This window comes from Hemitrygon akajei, chromosome 6, assembly GCF_048418815.1.
Source record: "Hemitrygon akajei chromosome 6, sHemAka1.3, whole genome shotgun sequence".
Taxonomy (NCBI): domain Eukaryota; kingdom Metazoa; phylum Chordata; class Chondrichthyes; order Myliobatiformes; family Dasyatidae; genus Hemitrygon; species Hemitrygon akajei.
This window is the reverse complement of record NC_133129.1, coordinates 52488374-52503831: the sequence shown is the minus strand read 5'-3', so window position 1 is coordinate 52503831 and position 15458 is coordinate 52488374. Positions and strand designations below refer to the sequence as shown.

Sequence of the window (15458 nt, the reverse complement as noted above, 5' to 3'; positions counted from 1 at the left end):
TAGTCAGGGCAATGCACCTAGGAGTAGGGAGTTTATATTTTGTAAAACGTTAGTTAGACTGCAGCTAGAGTACAGTATATTGTACATTTCTGCTCAGGAACAATGTGATTGCAGTGGAGAGTGTGTGGAGGAGCTTCTCCAGGATGTTGCTACAGATGGAGCATTTCCTTTATAACGAGAGACTGGAATGGCTCGGTCTGTTTTCTTTAGAGCAGAGGAGATTAAAAGGGGCAAGATTGAGATATATAAAATTATATACAGAAGCAGCCATAAGTAGGGTAGAATGCAAATATTTCCCCCCAAAGTCAAAGGTCAATAAAGCAGGGGCATAGTTTTAGGGTTAGAAGTAAAAGGTTTCAAGAGGATCTGAGCAGCACCTTTTTCCCCTATGCACTGTCAAACAAAGTGGTGGAAACGGAATTACTGACAGTACTTTAGATGATTAATTGAATAAACCAGATAGAGAAAGAAGCTATAGGCAAAGTGCTGGAATATGGGATTAGTACAAAGGGTGCATAATGGTTGATGTGGATACTGTCGGCCGAATAGCCTGTTTCCATGCTGTATAACACTGATTTTGGCACGTGTTAAGATTTAGCATTGAGACAGAAATGCATTTTTACTGGTTCCTGAAGGAATGTATCTTGATAGACGTCGAAAAAGACAAGTGCGTCAACAATGCGCGGCGTGAGAGAACCGAGGTCCCTTTAAACCTGCTGAATGGTTTGCAGTGCGGAGTAACGCCTTTCCAGCAGAGGGCACATTGAGCCCCAAAAATGGGCAGCAGTACCGACAGGTGAAACTGCTCTCGGATCAGTCCGGCTCTGAAAAAGATAGCCATAATGTCACGATCAGTTTTATTTTTCTTTTCAGGAAATGTGTTTTGACTTTCAATCATTCTACGAATGATTTTACGCGCCTGGAGGCTCAACAGCGGCAAGGACCTTCCCTCCGGTCTCCTTTCCATAAAATCCCCATTGATGACTTGTCTCAACAATTTAATGAGAGTTTATTTGGACCAGGATTGCAGCGGAGACCAGTGGTGTTGACCACTGCACATTTGGGCCGCATCTTCCAACTAGCTCGCCAACAGGCGCGGACACCCGCCAGAGAGAACCCACCTTCTCTGAAATAAAACTGCACACCGAGGCCTCTCTCCCGCTCTATGAAGGGAGGGGGGGGGCGGGAGGAGGTGCGCAAAAAAAAACTTTCAGAGCTTCCTATTCCATCTTTCTCCAATTCTGCGTGCAGGATTGTGTTTCAGAGAAAGCCAGTCAGCGACTGAAGCAGTGCGTGGGAACACCGCGGCAGCGGATGATGCAGCCTCCGGAATGGAGCAGACACAAGTAAAGCATTGCAATTTATTTTCCCCCAACGGACATTCCAGTGCCGAATATTTTAACACCAACTTGCACCTTCTTAGTTGCAAAACTAGTATTGGACGATTTTAGTTCTCTAATAAAGTTATTGGAACTTTTGTCAGACTATCGTTTCCCATCGTTATCAATTAATGAGTGGAGAGCAGTCCTAATTCTACAGATTGTTCTCCAGTAAGAAGGGAAAGGGAACAGAACTGTCGGCCGCACGACACACATTTTTCATCCTTTTGTTTGGTGATTGATAAGAAACCTGTCCATTCCATTACTTACACGTTCAGATGTACGCTAATGTAAAAGAAAACATTCTTTGCAGGAAAATGACGGGAGGGTTTGCAAACATAATGTATACTATTCCTCCATCCATAAACTTTGCAATGAGTCGGGGGGGGGGGGGTTCCTTTGAATATCAGTTTTTAAAAAAACCGTCTCAATGTTGAATTACCAGGGCGCACTGTGAAACGGAAGCTACTGGCATAATCCAGCGCCAGGGTTTATTCCCGTTCCCTCGTCGTTTTTTTTTGAAAGCAGCATCAGAGCAAGGTTTATTTGGCGGAGCTCTGTTTGTAAGCAAACATTTTTCTCACTGTTTCGCCAGCTTGTGTGCCAACGGGAGGGGTGGGTGAAAAAGGGGGGGCTGTGTAATTTGGCGAAAGTGGTGGCAGGGAGGTCGAGGAAGGAAGGAAGCGGGGCAGCTTTGTTGAACAAGGACGTTTTTCTCTCTCTCTCCGTGTGGAGTGTGGGATTGTATGGAAGGGAGCGCCGGGCTCTTGAAGGAAGACGAAATATAAGGGAAGAGGGAGGAGGAGGAGGGCAAAATAAAACCAAGGGGGCAATAACTGGATACAAGAAAAACCCAAAGCGGCGGAGAGTTGGACTGCGGCACACGGAGAGGGGGGCACAGGAGAGTGATTGAGAAGGCTGCGGGCTGCCAAGTCTTGCATATTCGGACAGCCTTTCGAAGGGGAAAGAGTTCAGGAGCGTGAGGCAGAGCGGAACAGCCGACACCCCCATCCGAATGGCTGCTTGCGAGATGTCCCCGGTGCACCATCCGCCGCCGAGAGGGAGCTGCACACAGTGAACGGCCGCCGCCTTCCTTCACCGGAACACAGGGAGGAGAAGGTGGAGACGCGAATGGAGCTCAGTCGCATCAGGGGTTGAGCGGAGGACGTCGTTTCTGCCTGCTCGGTGCATGCACAGGGTTGTCTAAACGTTTCTAGAGCCAAGCTCTCTACCCAACAGGAGCTTATCTTCCAGCAAGAGTGCTCTGTGGTAAGAATAAAGAGATGCACTTGTGCACCCACACACACCATCTATATGGACCGCGTCTTCCGTCTCCAGCCTTCTTACATTAATTGCATTCACTTCATCTTCGGTACGCACACACTCCCTTGCTTCAGACCTTACGCCTTAATAACCCCTTCCCTTCGTCCCTAACCCAGTTGTTTTGTGATTCCCCTTTTCATTGTGTGTTGGATTTGTTTCTCTTCCCATTTGCACGTCGTTCTAATGGGAAGCGGACCGTGTTTCATTTACGGGTCGATTCTTCGTATACCTAGGTGCGGAAAACACGTTCCTTCAACATGTTAGGAATACTAATGCTGGAACAGATGTTCCGTACAGAAATGTGGCTTCCCTATTTATGGGATTATTGGATGAGCAATGGTTTGTAGAAACCTCGGATTCCGGAATGCTGTGTGTATTTTAAAGTGGCGCCTCACGACGAGCGGCGAAGGTAGGGTGCAGTTCATATCACTGGGATATATTGAATTTGTTGGAAAATAGAAGTCTGGGACTTTTAGGGGAACGATAGTTGCCGCTGGTGTCGATAACGCTGTGTGAGCTTCATGGCATTTATTCACGCTAACCATTACTTTCGTAATGGCATCAGTCTTGAGTCTTGTAAAAGAATGTTACGGGCTTCTGTCGATGGTGCTGCGATCGAAATCCTTTCCAGTCGTTCCAATCAATACCGGATTGCACCTCAACGTTTCTAATTTGTTGTGGGTTCCACGGTGTAACTAACGTGAGATAAATGGTCACTCAAAACCTTTCATTAGTTATGAATGAACGTATGCATGCTGAAGTGCGTGGGAGACTTCAGCTACACAGAGACACGCACTTATGTTTTTTATTGTAGTTCTTGATAATGCAGTGAGTTTTACTTTCCAAGATCCAATAGAGGCGGTTTTGGTAAAAAGTGTTAACTTGCTCAGCAGTTTGTGTCGAGTAGAGAAACAGTATTGTCTTAGTAACTCTGCTTTACTTAAGCCTGCGAGAATGGCGAGGAGCTGGTAGGTTTTTTGATGTTCTGCTTGGCTGACTAACCTGAATACTAAAAAGCATTCCCTAAGCAGCTGACCCTGTTAGCAGTTTTTCAATGGCACCCGGTTTTCTAAAGCTATTGCAAGGGTCCAAGGGAGAAGAAAGGGAGTCCGGCAGTTCATTCGGAATAGCTCATAGTGCCAGCAGGTTAGGGTGTCGGGACCAGATAGTGCTCTTTCTTTGTAAGGGGAACTATCCACCATTACTGCTGCAGTAGTTGTCATTCTATCGATTGTAACCGGGGGCAAATTCTACTCATTTGGCTTGAACCGTGGAAAGAGATAGTTTTTTTTTGTTATATGGTATGTTCAAATGGACGGGAGGATTCGAGAGATTCGTGTGTGATTTGAAGCAAATTATGCACTTGTGCTAAAGTGAATGTCTTCCCCGTGGACTGAACTATATTCACGACAGCTCTGTAATTCCATTTAACCCTGGTGGGTGAGGCAGTGATTTGAAAAGGTGGAATGTCTACTTTGAGATTGTAGGGCTTATAACCTGATATGATTGCAATTGAAAATGGTTTGAGGACTGCACATCAGGATTGGTATCACAAGCCATTTAACATATAGGCAGCTTACCTTAGGAGTCTGTAACGACCGATTCCATATATGTTCAGTTCAGTGATGAAAATGTGCAGAATTATTATCGTCACATAAGAATCTATGAATTATTGCTAATGGTAGATACTGAACTATGAAATAAACCAGTGCATGTCCTAGTCCTTGACTGGTGGATGATCTTTATCAACGTGGTTGTGCTCAAGATGTTTGGCTGAATGCATATTTATATTCTGTAGGGGAAAAAAAAGTATTGAAGGATTTGAATTGTGAGATTGGCAAATCCACTTGGTAGTCATAATTACAGTGCTGTTGTTTTGGAATCTGTTTCAATATTAGACATAGTAAATAATTAGGAATGGTATTTATTTATAGCATGAGTGGGCATTGATTCCAAAGAATTTTTTAAAAACTTAAGGAACTGGATTAGAATGGAGCCACTGTACATTTCTCTTTTCACCATTTTAATATTAAAAAAAATAAATCTGGTGGCCAGAGGTTCTTTAAACCATTATTAGATTTTTAGAAGAGGATATAAATCATGACTGGAATAAGTTTGTCTTCCAGTTATCCAGAATGAATTCTTAGCCATCTTTTGGGATCGGGAAGATAAAACATTTCACAGCTTATTTTTAAATATTTATGTGCTTGTCTATTTAACTTTAATCCTTTTCCTGTTTTCTGATCTCTAGTTTGTCAAGTGCTGTTTAGTTTCTAATCAAAGCCCGAGGAGTATTTTATCTTTCTTTCTTTGGATTAATTCATTTGGTTTCGGTTTTTTTTCCAATGAGGTGATGAGTGGCTCCGAAGTTTTTTTTATTCAAATGGGGCACAATTTTGAATTGTTACCCTCATGTAAGCATAGTGAACAGAGTAGATGTTTATTTGTGCTCTAATGATCACTTGTTTAAAGATAAAGTTTGACCTTGCCAAAAATAGCTACCATCCGGTTTGACTTTAACATCTCATTTTTGGTAGGAGAGTGTATAAGAATCCTTCATTTAGTGATTTAAGCTCTGGCATGCAGTCATGAATATTTTCAGTTCTGTCATCTTACTTCGTAAATTGAGGAACAGTCCATTGAATGCTTCAGCACTAAATTCATACTGCTATTGGTTAATGTGGCTTTGTATTGCTAGATCTTGAAACTAGCTCCAGGCTGTTTATTCTGAATGGAAGGGACGTATAAGATGGCTCATTAAACTCATTTTATCCTCCAAATCTGTTCTGTTTACACAATGCTAACTGCTGGGTTGGTTACAAGAGGGTTTTGACCAAACTTGGTTGATTATTTGGTTGAAATCATTTGCCAGGACATGAGAAGTTATCAGTAAATGCTGTGATTGTGATGCATGGATTTCTTTTGTTTCTGGACAAAAGTCAGCTTTGATATCTTGCACAGGAACATGAGATCATTTGTGCAGTTGAAACTGACGCACAATGCTTCATGCTAATTGTTTTACTAGGCTGCCAATAAAAGCAGAATGATTAAATTCTTGAGCAGTAGTGTGTTGTAATGGGTAGAAGGAAGAAGGTGGAGTTTACTAATATTTTGTTTCCGTGCTCTGTCATATGTGAAGATAGTGGGGAGAAGTGCGGATATAATGAAATTTCTCTTTTTTTCTTTAAACATTAATCAGAATTTTAAGAATAAAGACAGAGCTGGATAGCTGAGTCGGTTCAGAAGTAGTCATTTTTGTGTGTCTATCTTGGCACACTCCAGTGATGCCTGGGGCTGGATGTGGGGAGTTATGAAAGAAAAACACTTTAGGAATATGCAAGCACATCGACATTTTAAGGCATTTGTACAGCGGGATAAAGTTCAGATATGATTGTGGTTAAATTGGGTTGTTATCTGGAGAGAAGCAATTGAGTAAATTGAAGCAGACAAAAGTAATGAATAATAACCAGCATCAAAATGTTTTGGCGGTTCACTTCACAGTAGACTAAGAAGTTGTAACATAGAACTGGGTCACTTGGCCTGTCCTCTGAGTGGGAGTTTACTCACTGCATTTCTGGGTGGGAAGCAGACCTAGTTACTGTTGCCCATTGCATTCTATGTTACTCATCCTCGTTTCCCCTTCATTTGCCTCTGTGTAAAGTGCTGCATGTAAATCCCATGCTATGCTACTAAAAGATTTGTCTCATTGCATTTCTGCTTGACAAATAAGTTATACAAAATTAAAAGGGGTGTAGATAGGATAAATGCAAGCAGGCTTTTTCCACTGAGGTTGGGTGGGACTGCAACCAGAGGTCATGGGTTAAGGGTGAAAGGTGAGAAGTTTAAAAGGAACATGTGGGGCAACAACTTCTCTCAGAGGGTTGCTAGAGTGTTGAATGAGCTGCCAGCACAAATGGTGCATGTGAGCTCAATTTCAATATTTAAGCGAAGTTTAGATAGATACATGGATGGTAGGGGTAAGGAGGGCTGTGGTCCCCGGTGCAGGACGATGGTTTTGTAGGCAGTTTAAATGGTTTTCGCATGGGTTAGATGGGGTAAAAGGCCTGCTTCTGATCTGTACTTATCAATGACTCTATAATGAAGCTGTCAGTACCCATGTACAAGTTCTAGATAACATTAACAGTCATATCTTAGAACCACTTGTGAGTGATGACCAACATCTAAAGAGGCACTATTGTTCAGTGGTATTATTGTTGCCAAGTTTTGCTGCTGTTAGTGTCCTGAGTCATTCCCCAGTGACCAGCCTCATCAATAATGCAGCTACATATGTAGACCAAATGTTTGGTCATAAGTTGTGATTAACTCAACTCCTAGTTCCTCAGTATTTTTGTTAACAATTCACAAAATGCATGGTAGGAATGTGAAAGGATGCACTCTTGTCTGGATGTTTTGGTTTGAGACCCTTAATGAGGAGTGGACGTTAGGTTCTGTAGAATCAATATGTTATATGTGTACACTTTATTAGGTAGAGGAGTGGTTTAGACTTCAAGGTTTGATGTGTTGTGGGCTCTGAGATGCTCTTCTGCACACCACTGTTGTAATGCTTGGTTATTTGAGTTACTGTCAGCGTGAACACATCTGACCATTCTCTGGCCTCTTTTACTAATGAGATGTTTTCACCCACAGAGCTGCCACTCACTGGATTTTTTTTTGTATTTGTACCCTTCTCTATAAACTCTTGAGACTGTTGTGCATGAAATGCCAGGAAATCAGTAGCTTCTGAGATACTCAAACCTCCCCACCTGGCACCAACAATCATTCAATGGTCAATGTGGTTTAGATCAAATTTTCTTCCATTCTGATATTTAGCCTGAACAACAACTGAACTTCTTGGCCATGTCTGCATATTTTTATGCATTTAGTTGCTGCCACATGATTGGCTGATTAGATATTTGCATTAATGAGCAGGAGCAGAGGTGTACTTTTTTTATATATATATATAAATAAATAAAAAGTAGTGGCCACTGAGTGTATAATATGTCATGACTGTGACAAATGTGAAGGGATGTGCCCTTGCCTGGTTGGATGTAGCTCCAACCACGCTGGAAGATCAGCACTTTCCAGGGCAAAACAGCTCATTTGACCAGTTCTCCATTCACTGTTATAACATGTACTAACTGCATTGCCTCCTAGATTTGTGCCTGGGTGGGCAAACATGCTGCCATTTGCAAATTGACTTTGAAGCCACACACATTCTTGATTTGAAAACATTTGTATTCCTTCATATTGATGAAAGCACTGGAGCTCCTGACCTAACAGCAGTTATGAGTATCATCATGGGGACTCTAAGTGATACAAGAACTTGGCATCAGGATTAGACTAAATGGGAATCAATTGACTCCCTAGTCTGTGATTGAATTTCATGGGACTGCCTTTTCCTGTGTAGCCAAGTACTTGGGTTAACAGAACAAAATGCATCTCTCTTAGACTTGAACACAACAATTAGCCAAACACCAATTGTCATTATAGAAAATAATTCCAAATCTTTGCTACTCTCTCAATATTGAAATATAACCCCTGCATGAGTTAGTTCTAAGGATTTAAACTCTCCAACCAGTGGAAAAACTTGCAGTTAACTCTATAAATTTATCTTAATATCTTAAACTGAACAAGTCATCCTCAGGTATTTTAAGATCCAGTGAATACCTCTCCATTTTTTGATCTCTCTTGTAGCGTGGTTATCATTCTGTTTAAAACACTCGTACCAGCCTCTCAAACCAGAGAGTGTGTCATTGGAGTCCAGATTTGTACAAACCAAGGCTATTTTTTGTTTGTTTCTGCCCATGTCATTTAACAACTAAGATACATGGATTCCAAAGTCTCTTTTTGGACCTAGCTGGTTCTAGTTTTTCACTCTTTTAGAAAGTTCTGATTCAAAAGCTGAAGTCTAAAGACAACACTGAAATCTACTGGCCATAGTTTCCTCTAATGACTCAAGCATTATTAATAGCTCTTTATAATTTAATGATTTAATGCTTGCTATCTTTCTGTCATTGGCAAACCTGGATACATGGCATTCTGTTCCATCATCTGAATCATTTATAAATATTGTGAATAATTGTGGTCGAAATGGTACTTGTGGGACGCCACCAGTCAGATCCTGCTCATTTAAATACTGCTCTTAACCTTGCTCTTTTCTGTCAACCAGTTTCTCAGCCTGGTCAATAAATTTCCGTCAATACAATGAGCTTCAACTTTAACAAATTCTCTTATTTAAAAACTTGGAATGATAACTTCTGGATGTTCAAAAAACATGACATTTTTAGGAATTTTATTATAATAAAAACTGAATAGAAACAAATGCAGAAAATCCGGCTTTCTGGTGATCCATATAACCCATGGATAACTACTCTGCAGAATGAAAACATTGCTCTAAGAAATATTCACGAGCATCCCGGATGGGAAAAGATGTTATAAATTCAACATGGCAATCTCCATCACCTATCCAAATAAATCTCAAACATAAACATTGTGTCTACTTCAGTTGTTAATTCATTTCCAGTGTTCAGTTGCAGAAACAAACTTTTTTGATGTGCTTGAAATTGTGGCATAATTGGAGATTGATTGTTGGTAATTGTGGAATGTTTTCCAGCGAGGGAAGCCATTACTATCTAAAGAAAATACAATGTAAGTGTTCCATTATCTGTGTGATGTGTTTCTGCTTTGTGAATGCTTTAGTTTGATTCGTAGCCTGAGAACTTGTATTTGCAAAACAATTTTGTCCTGGCTAGGATAAAATTATCTCATTAGTAGAATTTATTTAGAATGACGGAAAAAAGTTCATCTTTAGCCTTTGTACTTGGCACAAGGTACGTATTTTTTCTCTCTTCCTGTTTGTGTTTGATGAAAACACACATTTTATTTAAAGTATTTACCTGTTCTGTATATCTGCTTGACCCTAATGTAGAAAGACTCACAGTGATTACAAACAAAACCCTTCAAAGGGTGATCACGCTCCCTATTTTACTAACATTGTATGCAACCTTAAAAGCTCAAATTATATCCCTCAAAGAGAGTTAAAAGTAGCTACCCACCCATTAACTGCAGATGTCTGTGTAGTTTTTATTGCCTTAATTCATATCTTGTGAATGTCTCCGGTTTGACAAGAAGAATATAAGCACAACAGTGTTCAGTATGTAATTGTGTCAGCTACTAATTGTAAATAATGTTATTGGTACTGTTTCCCTAAACTTGTGTGAATTGTTGAATTGCTTTAAAAAAAAAAGCACAATTAAGTTTTCCTTTGCACTCCTTCTTCTAGTGTCATGCCTGCACATATGGTTCTGTGGTTTATGAATGGATTATGGTCTGAAAGCAATCTAGATTTCTTACTGTATAGTCACACTGCTAACATTATTGATTTAACCCATTTGCACTTCTTGTGTTGGTCACTTTCTGCGCTTTGCCAACCTGACCTGGCTTGCTTTTACCTCTGGTGCAAGTGGTTGCTGATGAATGATTTTGGTGACCAGGTTCCTTGCTGAAGATTTTCTGCTATAGATTAGATCTGTGAGTTCATCCAGTGCATTATCCCACTTGGCAAAGATAACATCTGGAATCCTCCAAAAAAAAAGAGAGATGCTAACAAAACTAGGTAAGGGTGAAAAGTCAGCCTTGGTAATATAGTATATCCTTTTCCCGTCTTCCATTTTCTCATTTGATAATTTATGAAGAGCACACATCTGTACTGTCAGACAGCTTAGTGTGGAATTGGATTAATTTACAGAGATTTGTGTGGGTGTAGAGAAAGACTTTAAAATGTCAGCACAGGTATGAAGAGCTGGATTGATATCATTTGCTGTGTCCTCTGAACTTGTATGAGACAAACCCACTGGTGTCACTGTCCAATGAAACATGATTCAGACAATATTAAATCAATGTTGAACTTATTGTTATTGGTAATATTAGCATTATCTTGCTATATATTTAATTGCCTGCATTTCATTGAAACATTTTAGTGATGCAGTGGGCATCTTACATTAAAACTCAGGCTAGGTTTTAGTGTGAAATAAAATGATTGAAGACTAACTCAGAGCTATGCTTCCTCGTGTTGGCTGTCGAGTCTGCTACATTTCAGTGTATCATAAAAACAAGATTTTGCAGATGCTGGAAATCCAGAGCAACACACACAAAATGCTGGAGGAACAGGTATGGAAGGGAATAAACAGTTGATGTTTTGGTCTGAGATCCTTCATCAGTTGTGTGTGTTGCTCAGAATTTTGCATATTCTCCCTTTAATGAGCTTTATCCTCCTCTGCCTGTACATTTGGCTTTTGATGCAAATTTGACTTGCATACTAAACCAATGCTTTTGAAAGCCAGAGAGATGATTAAAAATTCAAATTGACATTTGTGCGTGGAGGATGGGGAAGAGAAGCAATTGGTTTGATAATGATCCACATAAAGAAACCCTTTACTTTCTCTGTTTTCTTTCCTTAACTAAATGGTTTGTAAGGAATTCCAAAGGGTTATTTATGCAGTCGTGTTTCCATTTTAGTTCTGGAACATTCTAATAGGATCAGGGAGGAAAGGTTGCAGTGGTTGGGGCTATACCTTTATACAGATGAAAACAGGTCTATTTGTTAGAAATAAAACATCATAAGGAATTCTTCAAGGAGCGTCCCAGGCCCAACCAGTTTTTGGACGTTGTTCCAGTAGAAAGTCAAAACAGAGGAGATGGATTGTGACGTTTGCAACTTCAAAGGTGAGAAAGCTTTTCCGTACCTGCAAGACTCGGGCAACTTTTGGACATGGGTAATAAAGTTCCAGGTAAATATCATTTCTAACAAGATGACAGTTTACTATGCCATCATGACTTTTAATTACACTATTGTTGATTAACTTCCCTTTGTACCCCTCACTCTCTTCAGTCAAGCTCCCCAAAACTCCAGTAACCAGTCTCAGAGCTTATGTGGCAACAATTATTGATTTTTTTTTAAAAAACATGCTTGGCGGAAATAGGTATCCTAAAGTAAGTGACAGGTCAAAGCCTTTTCATTATTTACAAGGCACAGGTTGCGTTTGTGATGAACTAGCGTGGATCAGTGGAACATGATGTGGAGGTCTGACTGTCACCTCTTCTTTCCACAAATGGGAACGTGCCATCATTGCATGTGTTTTCTACAAAACATGTTGAAGGTGAATCACCACCTGCAGGTTGCCTTCAAATTAGATTACCATCCCAATGAGGGAATATATTGGTGTTCCTTTTCATTGTGGGGACCCTCTAATCAATTCCATCTTCTCCAGAAGGATTGCTGCAATTTAAGAAGATGGCTTGGCCGTTCCTGAAGAGTTATTAGGGGTGGCCTATAATTTTTGATCAGCCAGTGCCATGCTTATCAGAAACATGAGAAATGCAGATGCTGTAAATCCAAAGCAACACATACAGAATTCTGGAGGAACTCAGCAGGTCAGGCAACATCTATAGAAATGAAGAAACAGTGGATGTTTTGGGCCAAAACCCTTCTTCAGTGTTGTGCTTATCTTGGAAATGAATATTAGGCATCAGACACTTCAATGGACCTCTTGAATCATTGTAGCTCTTGCGTTTTATTTGCCTACCTGCACTGCACTATATTCTGCTTTTGGTACCTCGGTGTACTGATGTATGGAGTGATCTGCTTGGATGGTATGCAAGCATAGCTTTTCACTGTATCTTGGTAGGCATGATGATAATAAACCAATAGTTAACATATTTTTAATGCATACAAAAATTCCTCACAGAAGATACTTTTATCAAAGCATGTGTTCCTGAGTACACTGGTATTAAATCCTTATTAGCCGAATTGTTTTTCACAACTGATACCTAAACTGCCTGTGTCATGGCACAAAAAAAAGTTATCTAAGAGGTACTAACATTATCTGTGCCCAGTATTTGGGTCTTGATGTTCTGAGTTGATTAAAACTAGACTTGTAAAAGAGGTCAGTATTAAGTGTAATTATGTATGCTAAGGCAAATGTATTTATTGTGTAGAAGGTTTGCAGTGGGATAGTGAAATTTCTCATAAAGTCGAGCAATCTTAGCTCACATGTGTGGTTGTAATGATCTGTATCTTGGAATTGGTTTATAAGGAGAATTTGGACAGAATTGCTACAGTGAACAGCTTTCAATATTTGTGGCTGAGGCTTTCTCTTAATTGTTCGAGAAAATAGGCAACTAGGTTGTCTTAGATGCTGTAGTGTTCATACTATTTAGAAGCTCCCTCTGCACTGAGCTAAATCAAAAACAATTCTATTTTCAAATGAACCTACTGAAAATTATTGTGTTCATTGTGTTCCATCAACTGTGTCAGAAAACTTTATTAGCAACAGAGGGAGCTATTATGACTAATCTTGGGGAATCCCATCATTCTCTCAGCAGTTTTTGGAAGCTTTACTGTTGACTGCTGCTGGAACTATGTGTATAATGCTGGGCTTGTGTTGTGGTCTGTTGGCTGGATTTACAAGTATAGTCCCTTTTTATTGTGACAACTAATTTTGTGTCTGATGAGCAACAAGAGCAGCTCATTGTTTAATTCTGTGTGAATGAACTATTGTTGAAGTATTTCAAATAGTGCAGATGGACCAGAAGATTTTTGTATATTAAAGCAAGTCAGAGATTTTTCAGTCACCATTATTGTTGAATAGTGGAGTCTTTGAAATCAACTTGCAGTTTGAATGGAATTAGTGAGTATTTGAGATGTATGTTTAATTAAAAAATAGAATTAGATTTGAAAGTGACTCTAGATTGTTGCTAGATGTATATAATTAATTCCAATATTTTTGTAATACCTGCTTCTGAAGTCTGGTTATAAGCTACAATGACAGCCAGTTTCAAACCCTATTTTATTCCTGAAGTTAAATGCTCTGTACATGTGCATCTTTAGCTAGAGTACGGAAGACAGTTATCAGAGTTGTACATGCATATTTTTGACAAAATGAACCTTTGAACCATTGAACCTTTTTCAATTGGGAATTTGGAACCCAATTTGAACTTGTGTGAACATCCTACTGAGATGAAGTTGCAGGTTCTAAGTGTGGGTGGTCGGATGAAATAATTTGGAAGAAGAATGAGCATTACTTTTTTCTGAACAATGACTTCTTTAATACATCAGTTCACCTGCCAGGGAAGGATGTTTAATAAAGAAAAGAGATTGGTAGGTACACAGCTGATACTGCACACCCTCCCATCCTTACGCCCACTAGCCCCAGTGGTATTACTTGCAAAAACACATGGAACCAAGGCCAGTTAGGATATAGATCACCTATGATTTACATTGATGAATCACAGTCAATGGGTTGAACAGCTTTCTCTGGCTCTGAGGTTTTGTCAGTAAATTACATTAACTGGTTAAAGTTGACATAAAATCTTTTATAGGATGGATCTGTGAACTTGAATCAATGTGTATAACTGTCAATGTTCTGCTTGGAATTGTTCATGTTTTTGAAAACAGAACTAACAATTATTATAAAAACTTTAAAATGAATTGATGTTCATTTTTTGTTGCATGTAGAGGACTAAGTGACACATTTTTACTAGAATTGATACAGCAGATATTAACTCCTTCGTAGCTTCAACAGTTTTAGTATGGCCAAAATACTGTATGGAATTGGATTAAGAGATCACCAAAGCTTCCTTCACAAGCCAGTTTTGAGTGCATTACTCATTTTAATGATGACCTTCATGGGAAGTTCTTTCCATTGCATTATGGGAAATCTGGTTGTTATGGCAGATTTTGTTTTTTTTCTTTGCGCTTAAATGTAACATATTTTACCAGTTTGTTTTACAAAACCTCCTAACCAATTCAGTGGGCTATGCTTTTATTCAAAGGAAGTGTATTTCTTTACTGTAATTAAATTGCTGCATTTCTGGACAGTTAACAAAGGATAAAGTGTGTTTTCCATCTGTTTTCCCAAATGATCTTGAAGTGATTCAAGGTTCAGTACTGACACTACCAATGTATTTTACAGAGTATGAGATGGATTTTGATGAAATTTACCGTGTGTACTTGAAGTACAGCATAATAAAAAATTGACTGCAAATTTAACAAAAAAATGTTGGGTGTTTGTATTAGTTTTTGGTGTCACACACACTGTGATGCAATAAAATAAAAGCTTTGTGTGCCATTCAGGCAACTCGTACTGTACATATGTCCATTGCGGAATTAAAAAGAAGGCAGAATGCTTTGTATGGTGTTATAGTGATAGTTCAAAGGTTCATTTATTATCAAAGTATGCATGCAGTATACAACTCTGAGATTCGTCTTCTCCAGACAGCCACAAAGCAAACAAAACCATGGCAGCTATTCACAGAAATACATTCAATTCCCACCCAGACAAAAAACTTGATAAATCACCCCAAATTTAAATTGCAGTGGCAACAAGAGCATCAAACACCCCACCCCTAACACAGAAAAACAAATCGGTGAATAGTGCAGATGGACAAAAAGATGCAAGGACCTTATTAAGCTAAAAACAAAATAAGAATTGCATATGCTGTAACACAACGATTTATCAAAGAAAATGCTGAAAATTCTCAACTTTGTAGCATCTGAAATGCAGATACAGCTAGACCTTGGAAAACAAACTGTGATTTTACTTGCTGCACAACCTGGGAAGTATTGATGATGCATAAAATATTGTCATTTAGCCAGAGTAGCGTTGCCCTGCATCTGATCCCTGGTGTGTAATTAGCCAGTTGATGGTAACTAGAGCATGGATAAAGGGTGCTACAATCACTCCACCAGCTTGGCAC

At 39.5% G+C, this 15458-nt stretch overlaps 1 protein-coding gene across 13 annotated transcripts in view; it reads left to right on the top strand.

The window, feature by feature from the left end:
- The first annotated feature begins 1992 nt into the window (after positions 1-1992).
- Positions 1993-15458, top strand: part of LOC140729065 (adhesion G protein-coupled receptor L3-like) — a 558770-nt gene continuing 545304 nt past the window's right edge. For 3 of the 13 annotated variants that reach the window (XM_073048354.1, XM_073048362.1, XM_073048355.1), the window contains exon 1: positions 1998-2648. The gene's annotated coding sequence lies outside the window, so the exon portion shown is untranslated. Of the gene's footprint in view, positions 2649-2867; positions 3112-15458 lie in introns of those variants that run through there. The other 10 variants (XM_073048361.1, XM_073048359.1, XM_073048349.1 and 7 more) reach the window with 6 other exon arrangements.